We start from the raw sequence: 12060 nt of genomic DNA on the forward strand, positions 1-12060 counted from the left end.
CATGCGTCAATATGTGAAGACTTGGGAATCACCAGTAGAACGTTAGCAGACCGGAGGTGTCTCCCGCCGGCGACCAGCTGACGGCGCTCCCCTGGATCATGTCTGGGTTTTCTCACACATCATAGATTCATCGTCCGTCTGAATCGTTGGTGTAACTGTGATCGTGTAGCCTGAGATGGACTGATGACCTGTCAGATGTGAATCCTTCCTTCACTCAGCAGTAACTGGGATAGGCTCCAGCAACCCTGTCCCTCCAAAGAGAAGGAACCAGTTTTGAAGATGGTTTGGGGCTGGTTCAAATCCCGTCTGGGATTTCTGTGAGGAGTTTCCAGTCTGGGACGTCCTCCCACAGTCCAAAGCTTCATAGGTTGATTGATCGTTCCACATTGTCTCTGGGTGATTAGGTTAGGATCTGAGCATTCATCAGAGCATTCATCTCTGTTCCTTCAGGAGGGGGTCCAGCACCCAACCACTGAATCAGGATTCCAGTTCAGAGCGACCACTGATCCTGACTGAAAACAAACTCGGATTTGATCAAGTCTGACCTTCAAGCCTCAGGATAACCAGCAGCTGTGTGAGTTTAAAGAAAACCTCATCAGTCAGTCGTCTTTCCTCTCCTCCTGGTTCCAAACTTTTCCTGATGTTTACCTTTTTTCTTCTTTCCTTTTAATAAAAAGCCGTTTAGCCTCCAGTAGCCGCTCCAATCACCAGGCTAATTATCCGTTAAGCTTGTTATCCTTGTCGAAAAACCTTCAGGCGATTTGTGAGCCGCCGAGGGCTCGTTAGTGTCCTTTAGTCTGGTTAGGGGCTCATTAGGAGACATCAGGGTCAGACACACAGCTGGACCGCCGCTCGCAGCTGTGCTGCAGGGAGGACAGGGCGCCATTAACGGGCTGAGGTTTTCAGGTGGACGCCGGCGCCGCCGTCAGGTAAACAAAGCGACCTTCAGATCATTGAATCCAGGAAGAGAGGAGGCAGCGTCTGTGTGTTTCAGACTCACACCTTGATTCTAACAGCGTGATTCATGCCAAACATCCCGTCTGCCACGCCATCATCCATTTATGCCGCTAATTTGTGCTTTTCAGAGAGAGCTGTCACTGTTTGGGTTGGTGGGATAATTGCCAATCAACAATTATCCCATTAATATTCCCGTTCGCAGGTCGGATCATTTTGTGTGGAGCATAAAGAAGGTGGTTTTCCATCAAACGGACCTCTGCTCGTGTTCTGTTACACAGCAGTTCTGATCCAGTCTGACGTTAGCGGTCTGACGTGCTGCTTCTCCCGACCCGAGTCAAACCTGAGCCATTAAACTCAGCAGATTCAGCTTCCTGCTGCTCCTGCAGAGAGACCTTTCAAACGTCCACCCTCTACCTAGATCCCCGTTTCTCCCATTTCTCCGGGTCGGCTCTTTCTCGGCTGCACGTCTGGGATTTACAGAATTCCTGCAGATGGTTCTGATGCGGCTTCAGCTGCAGGAACGGAGCAGTCGGATGTTTGACCTCGGATACGTGCGTGCATGTGGTGGAGCTGCAGCAGCAGAGCAGGAGCTGTGAGCTCAGGACTCACGTCTGATTTAAAGCTCTGAGCAGGAACTCCAACTGAAACACTCCAAACCACATTTTGAACGTTTTTGTGCAAATATCAATCAGAGATTCAGCTGCTTCCACATGTTTATGCTTTCAGCTCACATGTTGACACTGTGAGCTTAATGCGGTCTCTTCTCCTTTTCCAGATGTTTCCAGCATCTCTGCAGTTTTTAAATAAATCATTAAGGATTACTTAAAGGCAAAACTGATTCTTCAAAATCAGATTTCTTTGATGTATTTCTGCTAGAATTGTATGTTTTTCTCTCACATGATGTAATCTCCCATCCTTTACGATCTGATTCTTTTACCAGAATGGATATTTATTGATCATTTGGCTTTTAAAACTATGAATGAAGCTGATTCTTAATAGAGAAACACTTAAAATGTCTTTGACAAAAAGCTTCAAACATAAACTTATTACATGACAAACCTGATGCTGTTACTCCCACTATATCATTTTTTTTTTATCTGTATCATTTGGATTCCAGGTTTGAGCATTTCTGTTATGTTCTATTTTAATCCTTAAATATACTTTTTTAAATTTCATTTTTGTGGAAACTGATTTATTGATGTCAGGACTCACTCAGTCATGTCCTCCTCCGACCACCAGAGGGAGCCCTCTCCTGAGTACTAACCATCTTCAGCACTTCCTCACTACAACTCCCATCAGCCACTGCTTCAGTCTGATCCATACCCAGCTGATCATCATCCTCCTCATCAGAACCACCAGAATTTATACTCACTCCAGCCTCATGTTCAGCGTGAAGTCTGGATGGTGTTTATCCGTCTGGATGGCGTTTATCCGTCTGGATGGTGTTTATCCGTCAGTCTGATCTGTTTCTCTAGTTTGACTCTCCGTGTTTTTGACCCACATCTGTTCTTTCGTTCCTCTGCCTCGAGTCTGAGTTTGACTTTTGACGGCGTTTTTGTCTGGCCTTGTCTCTGTCCTATTGAACCGTTTGCATGCTAATCCTGATGTCTCAGCCTCTTCGTCACAATCGTTAAGCAACGATAAAATGTTTTAAGAAAATGTGTAAAAACTGAATCGATTTTGAATTTTAAAGACGTAACTCCAAACTGTGACCTCATGACATGTAAGTACATGAATTTAGTAATCAACCAAACGTTAAAGTTTAGAGACTTCCTCCAGAATCTCAGAGCCTCAGACTCACCTGGATGTGCTCTCACAGGTGAGTTTGGTTCATATTTCTAGGGGTGTCATAATTATTTGGTTAATCAGAAAATAATTGGTAAATAATCTCAGCGATTAGTCGATTAATCTCTCAGTAAATTAACTGATTCATCACTTAAGCATTTAATTGATTAATCGACTGGTAAATTGACTCAGAAATAAATCAGTAAATCAACTTAGCGATTAATTCATTAATTGTTCAGTAAATTAACGGATTCATCGCTTAAGCGATTAATCAATGAATCGTGTCAGCAATTCATCGATTAATCAATCAATTGGAAAGTTGTCTCAGCAATTAATCAATTAATTGACATACGATAAATCAATTAATCACTCAGTAAATTAACTGATTTGGTGCTTAAGCGATTAATTGACTCAGTGATCAATTGCTAAATTGTCTCAGCAAATAATCAATATATCAACTTAGTGATTAATCGATTAACTGGTTCATTGATTAATCAGCTAATCGATAAATCCATTTTTATTCCTGCGACCAACCGGATCGATCCGTCTGAGGCAGAATCAAATCAAACTGACCTTTACCACTAAAAATCATTTCAAAATGAGATTATTTGATACATTAAGATTGAGACAAAGTCTGTTTATTTTAACGTAAAACTTCCATCACAGCAGAGGACACACATGTGATGCAGCAAAAAGTCATCAACCACCAATAGAGTCCAATGATGTTCAGTTTGTATTATTTTGATAAAGAAAAACAGCAAAACTTTATCAAACTAAAATGTGAATGTACTTGACTTTAATTCTTATTTACTTGTTTTTTTTGTAAAAAGATTTAATTTACTCTTGATTGTGTTTCAATCTAGAAAATGTGAGACGTCTTGGATCGATTTGAAGTCGACTGTGAATCGAATCGTTAAAACAATCCATTACACACATTTATTCCAATGATAATGAGGGTTCAGTCGCAGGTGAACACTGGTTTACTTCAGCTACAGATGATGGATTATCATTATAAAGCACTAAAGTGGCAAAAATCTGAAACAGATGAAAACTGTCTGATACTCAGTAAATGTTTTTACAGTCATCAGCAGAAGGACATTTCCTGAACTTCCATTGATGCTCCTAGAACAGGCATGGACTTCACTGGACCGTTTGGAGGCGTGTACAGCAGCAGCTGTGACTGTAGAGCCTGAAGAACAGAAGCTGAGTCTGTCTTTGGCCTCAGTCCTCAGGATTCAGGGGAGTCTCAGGAGGGCGGACGTGTTTGGTTTCTCGTGACTCAAACGTTTCAGCATTAAAGCTGAAGAAGACGACCGAAGATCCTCGGGTTCCTGAAGCTGCAGGAACATCTGAACTACAGTTTTGACCCCTTTAACACCCGAGACGTCGTGTTGACATACGATAGCTTTTAACCGTTTACGTGACCGGCATTGTTCCAGTGGATTTTGAAGAAGAGAAAAGTGGCGAAACTTTTTGGATCAACTCATAAACAAATACGATGGATTTCCTGAATCCATCTGCACATTTCTCAGACAAATCTGGATCCTGGGTGAGATTATAGCCAATGCCGAGGATCAGAAGCTGAAGGAGTTGGATCTAATAATAATATTAAAACATTTTATTTATCAGGCGCCTTTCATGGAACTTATGGTCACTGAACAAGGATAAAAGTACAAATATAAAAATATCTAGATAGATATACAGTATATCTGTCAGTGGATAAGACTTCGTAAGGCTGGACGTTAGTGTGGCGTCCCACAGAGGTCACTGTTGGGACCAAAACCAGTTTTTTCTTTACATTATAAATTTAAGTCACTTATTTTCACAATTGATTCTTGCTAAGAAACACTGATGTTCAGTAAATGTCAAACATTGTAGAATAATTCTTTCATGAATGTACGCCACAAACAGACACAGCGGTCCCTGTAAATCCTGTGTGTACACACACACAGACTCACACAGACTCACACAGACACACCCCGACTCACACCCACACACACACACACTGACACACACACACTGACACACACCGACTGTTGTGCAGGAATCCGCTCAGCCGGTATGTTCTGGATAAACTCTGCTTGGCGTCGGGTCAGTCGTTATCTCAAAGTCAAGAACGAGTTCCTGCAAAACTGTGCAGAAGGCTATCAAGGGTTCAGCATCGCCATGACAACGGAGAGTCTGGCCCGGTTGACCTGAGGAGACGGGATAGAAGATGCGGGGCGGGTCCCAGACCTGGTGGCTTGTGATTGGATGAAGGAAGAACCATCGTTTCCTCTAGAAAAGCTCCTTCTTTCTTCCTAAGTTTTGCTGGTTTGATCACTTAAATGATCAAACCAAAATGAAGGAAAAGCAAACATTGATCCTCCTTAAGAAGACTGAAGTTTGTGTCTTTCCTTCTGCTTGGATCTGCAGGACGGAGTCTTTGAATCACCAGCAGATAAACAACCTTTGTAGCAGAAAAACTTGTTTTGACAACAGCATTGATGACTTAAATGTTTGGATCTCTCCATCATATGAACAAAGAGTAAAAATGATCCACTGAGACTGAATATCAGTTCAGGCTGATTTCAGTCTGGATCTCATCTCTTGACTGCTGGTTCTCCTTTGGTTTTAAATGAATTTTTAAAATCTGCATCTTCTATGCAATAATCTTTGAGTTTCATCCAGACTGAGCTGACCGCGACACTCATGACTTTACAGGATAAACTTTTACGTTCTAAAAATATCTCGTGATAGTTTCAGTCTGTCTTACAGATGGATTAAACTCTTCACTGTAAACACTTTTCTCAGACGTAAACATTTTCATTCTTTTCTTTCTTGTTTAAACTCTCAAAGTTCAAACTTTCATAGAGAAATCGTTCCAGGATTATAGAATAAAAAAACAAAGATCTGATCACGATCAAAGATTTATGCAGATCATGACTAAAAACCAGAACTGGACTGAGTGAACGTGATGTCATCCTTAAAAATGCTTCATTCTGGTGAATGAAGGCAATTCAATCGCCATTTTTCAGCCAAACAGCAGCAGTAAACAAAGCAGTGATTGGTCGGAGTCGATCTTCATGAAACCACTCCAACCAATCAGTAGTGAGCTTGTTGTGAGGCCACACCCCTTTTGAAAAGGGGCTACGCGAATCTGTCAAAGGCAATGAACTTTGGATGTTGGCGCCAGCAGGCTCCACCTACTTTTATTGCTGCACATTTTCACTACATTCCCTTTCTGTGAGCTCTGCCAGTTCTCTGACTTTAAACCACTTTAAAAACTTTATTGTTATTTTCTTTATTGCTTTTACTGTTTTATTGTTTCAGTGATTTTATTCTTATTTTATTATCTGTCCAGCACTTTGCTGCTCGTGTTTTTAAAGGTGCTGTATAAACAATAATCATGGTCGTATGATTCGAGCCCTCCGCCCCACTTTTTGACGTTTTAAGTGACCACAAATCGTTTAAATCCCGAGTCCCCAACCCTTGTGACTCGATAACTGATATGAAAGCGGTTATGGGTTAAGTACTAGTACCGGTCCAGTCCGTGACCTGTTTCTAGACCGGGATGAGTTAGGGTACCAGTACCGGTCCAGTCCGTGACCTGTTTCTAGACCGGGATGAGTTAGGATACTAGTACCGGTCCAGTCCGTGACCTGTTTCTATACCGGGATGAGTTAGGGTACTAGTACCGGTCCAGTCCGTGTCCTGTTTCTAGACGGGATGAGTTAGGGAACCAGTACCGGTCCAGTCCATGTCCTGTTTCTAGACCGGGATGAGTTAGGGTACTAGTACCGGTCCAGTCCGTGTCCTGTTTCTAGACGGGATGAGTTAGGGTACTAGTACCGGTCCAGTCCGTGTCCTGTTTCTAGACGGGATGAGTACCCTAAACCAACACTGGTTCCTCGTCCGTAATTGTGTCCTGAAGGTTGCAGACCCCTGATTAGTGTTTGCATGTTCTACCGGTCTGAAGCCCGGTACCAAGCGGCCCTTGGACCAGTACCGGTTTGCGGCCCGGAGGTTGGGGACTCCTGAGCCAGCACGTCAAAAACAGACGAGCTGGGGACGCTCAAAACATCAAAAGGTGACGCGGAGGGGGCGGGACTCAAACGCCGATATATGACGAGTTGGGAGTGAGAATGTGTTGGTTATTGAGGCATCTGATTGGTCAGCTTATAACTTGAAAAAATATATTGAGAATTAAGGAAGATTATTAAAAATATGTTAAAAGACAATCAGGATGCAGAACACGTTAAAAAATAAAATCCTGCAAAATCCCTTTGATGAAAACTGAATCGTGATCTAGCAGGGACTTCTAGTACATTTTGTATTATTTATCATTTTATTTGTAATGATTTTTACTAAATACTAATGACCAAAAACATAAAATTTACTTTTTACTCTAAATGTAATAATCAGAGTTTATGTTTGTTTATGTTAATCAATTGTTTAAATGGAAACTGACATTTTTTTATTTAATTTAACAAAACAAACTAAACGGGTAAAAAAAATGAAACAATTAATGAATAAGGGAACATGCCTGTTATTATGATAACGTCCCAATGCAGCCGTGTCTTTGTCAGGTCAATAAATTCTTATTTTATGGCGCTTAAAGTGACGAGTTTCGATTTTCTTTCTAATAAAAGTTTACCCCCAAACCGACAGGTCCCCCCAGAACCCGACAGTCGGAGCTCTTGGAGGGTTTTTGGACGTGTTCCGTCATCAGCTCATGTCAAACTGACAGCAGAGGCTGAAGCGCAGCTGCTTCACAGCAAACACGCTTTATAATTAATGCGCCGCGGCCGGCGAAGATGACCACATGACCTGAGGAGCCCAGAGGTTTGCACCCGCCCCCTATAGGCCAGACCTGCTTCCCGTGTTTTCTCCCTCCACGCCATGACAGATTCATCTCATTACTCCTGACTGATGAGCGGACGGGGAACGAACTCGTCCTTTAATAACAAACGCAGGACAGACCGACGGCACGAGAAACGCTGCCTTCATTAGCCAGTAAAGAGCTGCGTCTCCGTCCAACGTTCTGGATGAATTGAAAAGACGCGGCGCCGGTTTTCCTGCTTTCAACCTAAACGTTCCTGTTTGTATGGAGACGGCTGGATGTGGACGGGTGGAGGAGGGAAACTCGACCCGACAGGCAGACTTCTGCTCTCGGGGCAGCAGGCAGACTGACGGTGATGACATTTGTCAACACAGTTAGAAAACTGACAAAATACAGGCTGTATAATGAGCAAAGAGGAGGGTTTGAAAACAGAAACGGTTCAGGATGGAAACATTTGGAGAATAATGAACGTATATTTAAACTCAGCTGATGCAATGATGAGGTTTCTAAACAGTTCAGGGATTTAAAGTTGAGACTGGAAATAATAAATGAGTGTGATGTAACAGAGACAAGCAGTACAATTAGATTATCACCTTTAAATGAAGGTTCTAACCCTTGAGCTACCATAGGGTCCAGATTACCACACTGGTACGGGTCTTGTTGTATTTGGTTCTGGTTTTTCTCTTTGTTCTGTGTTATGTGTATTTTTCAGTCAGAGTGGGACTTCTTTGTTTTGTGGATCTTTGTGGGTCTGTACATTTAGTATCTTTTTTATGGAGACAATCTTTTTGCGTATTTTGTTACACATTTTCCCCCATTTACCTTTATGTTATACCCCAGATCCCCTAAAGCAGGGGGGTCAAACTCAATCACTCAAGGGGCCAAAATCCAAAACACACCTTAGGTCACGAACAGGATAAACATTTACTGAACACTCTAAAACTATATTTTTAAAACTTTAAAAACATAACTTTTTAACATAATCATAATCTAGATATATAGCATTACCTGTGATAATGCTATTGTGAATGCTGGAAGATGAATTTGGTGATGCTAGTGAAGATGCTGAAGACGCTGAAGCTGATATCTGAAATATTAGCTAAATGCCAAATTAGCCTAAAAAACTAAGGTTGTGTCTGAATTCCCCCTAATCACTATATAGTCCATTCGCCATTTTTAGTGTGGTCCCAATCTACTAATTCCAAAATCAAGTGTACTGGAAATTTCCCAGAAGTCTTTGCAAAAAAGTAGCTTACATCGATGGTCACTAGATTAGCAGATACAGACCACAATGCATTGCGGTCAAACAATTTTAAACAAAAAAAAACGTGTTTAAATGTAATATTTGAATAAGTTGTCCACATTTTCCCCTTTAGAACACAGAGGAGTCATAAATAAACGCTCGTTAATAAATAAAATGTTAGTTTGTATTCCTTTTTTTTTCCCTTCATGAATTCGGTGACGTCATATCTGGTGTTTAGAAAAACGAAAGAAAAGTAGTGAGCATCATGTCCGGATTACCTTTAAAATCCAGGGGACTATATAGTCACGCACTATGAAGTTTTTTAGTAGTTAGGGGATAAGGGGGGAATTTGGACACAGCCTGCAAAAAAAAAAAAAAAACTTAGGTTAGCCAAAACAGCTAGCATGTAGCTGAAATATTAGCTGAACTCCAAAATAATCTAAAAAATCTTAATAAATGCCAGAACCGTCCAACAAGCTAGCAGAATGCTATTTTTTAAAACTTTAAAACTGTAACTTTTAACATAATTATAAATAATAGAAGACAGGAATTTTATTCCAGAATAAATCGACTTAAACCTTAAATAACTTTCAATATTTTACTCTCCAAAAAAATATATTTTGTCAAAATTATACAAGTTAGAAATGAGCTCAAGATAACATCGGGTCATTAATAACAATAAAATAAAATGATCTGGAGGGCCGGATCCGGCCCCCGGGCCTTGACTTTGACACGGGCGCCCTCGACCAAAATGGGCGTAAATTGGGGGCTTGTCCGGGATGTTAATCTTTTTTGTCCGGGATCCATCAATCCATCAATCCATTAGGATCCATGTTGTTTGTAGTTTTTGATTACTTGAGTTTTGAACAATTTCTGTTTGTACTTTGGGACAAACTTTGTGTTTTGGTCACAACATTTTTTTTTTTTTTTTTTTTTTTTTCACTTTTATGTTGTGCTCCAGATCCACTAGACCTAAACATGGGGCGTAACACCCCCCTTTACATCGACAATGTGGACGAAGGTGAACACGATTCCATGTCTGCCATGGACGCCAATGATGATCAAAAATCATTGGAAAGAAAACGTTGGCGCGTTGTCTAGTGGGTTCCAGACGACCCCACTCCCAGCGTCAGCATACTTAGGACAGAACACGGGTTTAGATGGTTTCAGATCCTCATTTCAGTAGTTTACTGGATTGTAGATGTTTGAGCTCTACTGTGGTGATCACAAAGACAACCGCCACCTCACCATGGGGGGCCAGAGTCTTCAACGCTTCATGTTGATTATCTTTAGTGTATTTAGTGTCTAGTTTTCAGTTCTTCCTGGTCAGGTTGTCACCCTTTTGTTCTTCCATGAGTCTACATGTCTGGTTTATTTATGAAATGTTGACATTTCTATCACCATGCCTGGTCTCTGACCTGTTGGGTCTGATACCAGTTCCTGACCCAAAGAACCCAAAGATGATTATATTTTCCCACCAAAATGGTTCCACTCAGAGATCCACAGACTCTAAACCGAGTCAGAACATTCTCTGTTCTGTCTTTCTGCAGATGAATTCACCTGGTAGAAAGATTATTTTCTTTGTCTTATTCTGTGTTAAAATCATTTCTGTCCTTAAAAACGTGAACAGATGGAGAGAACATCTGTTGATGGTTTCTGTCAACAGTTTATTACCAAGCGTAGAAAATGTTAACACGCTTCAGGCAGATATCATGTTTTTATTCCAGTTTGAGAGAAGATCCAGGTGTACAGGTGGAGCAAAGCCAAAGACAGAACTGACCTCAGAGCAGAAACCACTCCAATGACAACAGGACAACCAAAATTAACACTAATTAGTTCATATTTAACAAGATTAGTTTTTAAAAGAGTTTTATTTTACTTTAATTCAATGAATTCAGTGAATCTGACCAACAATAACTCTATATGTCCAATAACTAAAACAAAACAGACTTGAGGGATATCTAAAGGAAGTTTTGACTTTACAACAGGACGGCTACATTACCTGCAGCTGGGTGGCCATTTTGTGGCACAGTGTGAAATTTGTCGATTTTTACATTTTTAAGCAGTTTAGGAAAAGAAAACTTGTTTTTCATGAAATATCACACACAAGCGGCCATTTTTGTTGACCTTTGATCTCAGAAAGAGGCAGCCATCTTGAATTTTAGAAATCCCCTTTGGTACGTCCTACAAATGTAATTTCCTTCTAGGGATTTTATTCTGTTTCCTTCTAACTTCTCGAGTTATTAGGAAAAAAGTTTCTCTCTACAAATCTTCAACTACTACTGTAGATTTAGAGTGGCGTTTGTAGGGCTGAAGGATATTGTAAAACTTCATATGTGGGATATCAGTGACCAATATTGCAATGATGATATGACAATGCAGAGAAACAACAAACACATCATTCCCATTTCACTACAACTGTTTTATTTAAATAAACTCAACAGAACTTATACTCCAAATGCAACACATTCTCACTCCCAACTCGTCACATGTTGACGTTTGGCTTCCACGTCAAAAAATGACATTTCGAGTGTCACCAAGTCGATGTTTTTATCGTGCTGGCTGTTCCCATTAAATCACAAGTCGACAGCCTCCTGGCAAAGAACCGAAACCGGTCCAGTACTGGACCGCGGAGCACGCCAGTAACCTAACCCAGTACCGGTACCGAATTCAGGTCTGGATTGCACCTGGTACCGCGTCCAGTAATGAGTCCAGTGCTGGGTTAGAGTTAGAGTACTGGTACCAGGTTTGGTTACCAGTACAGGACGGGTTCTGAGGTACTGCGCCTGGTGCCAAGTTATGGTTCCGATGCTGGATTAGGGCTACAGTACTGGTACCAGTACTGGCAGCATTCTGAGGACCAGTCCGAGCCCGGTACTGTGTTAGGATACCAGTGCTGGCTTTGGGTTAGAGTACTGGTACTGGTAATGGGTTTGGGTATCAATTCCTGGACGCGTCCCGAGGACCAGTCCGCATCCAGTACCACGTCCTGAGGGTTGTGGACCCTTGATTATATGAACAGCCAGCACGTCTTAAAGTGACATGTTGGGGATTCCCAAAAGTGACTTGGCGGAGGCCTTAACCAAACGTCAATATGTGACGACTTGGAGATAAGAATGTTTTAACAAATGACTCATGTCTATTTAGGAGGCAAGTATCTAACATAAAAGAGATCCATCGGATTGGTTAAATGTGAAAAGGGCTCTATTTAATTTGTTAAATACTTCCTTAAGATTGTTTTTGAATCTGTAAA

General features: G+C 41.2%; 1 protein-coding gene across 1 annotated transcript in view; it reads right to left on the reverse strand.

Moving 5' to 3' along the window:
• The window catches only part of nmbr (neuromedin B receptor), a 55533-nt gene that overhangs the window by 35733 nt on the left and 7740 nt on the right, over positions 1-12060 (reverse strand). The gene's annotated exons all lie outside the window — the stretch shown is intronic.

This window comes from Oryzias melastigma, linkage group LG24 (genome assembly GCF_002922805.2).
Source record: "Oryzias melastigma strain HK-1 linkage group LG24, ASM292280v2, whole genome shotgun sequence".
Taxonomy (NCBI): domain Eukaryota; kingdom Metazoa; phylum Chordata; class Actinopteri; order Beloniformes; family Adrianichthyidae; genus Oryzias; species Oryzias melastigma.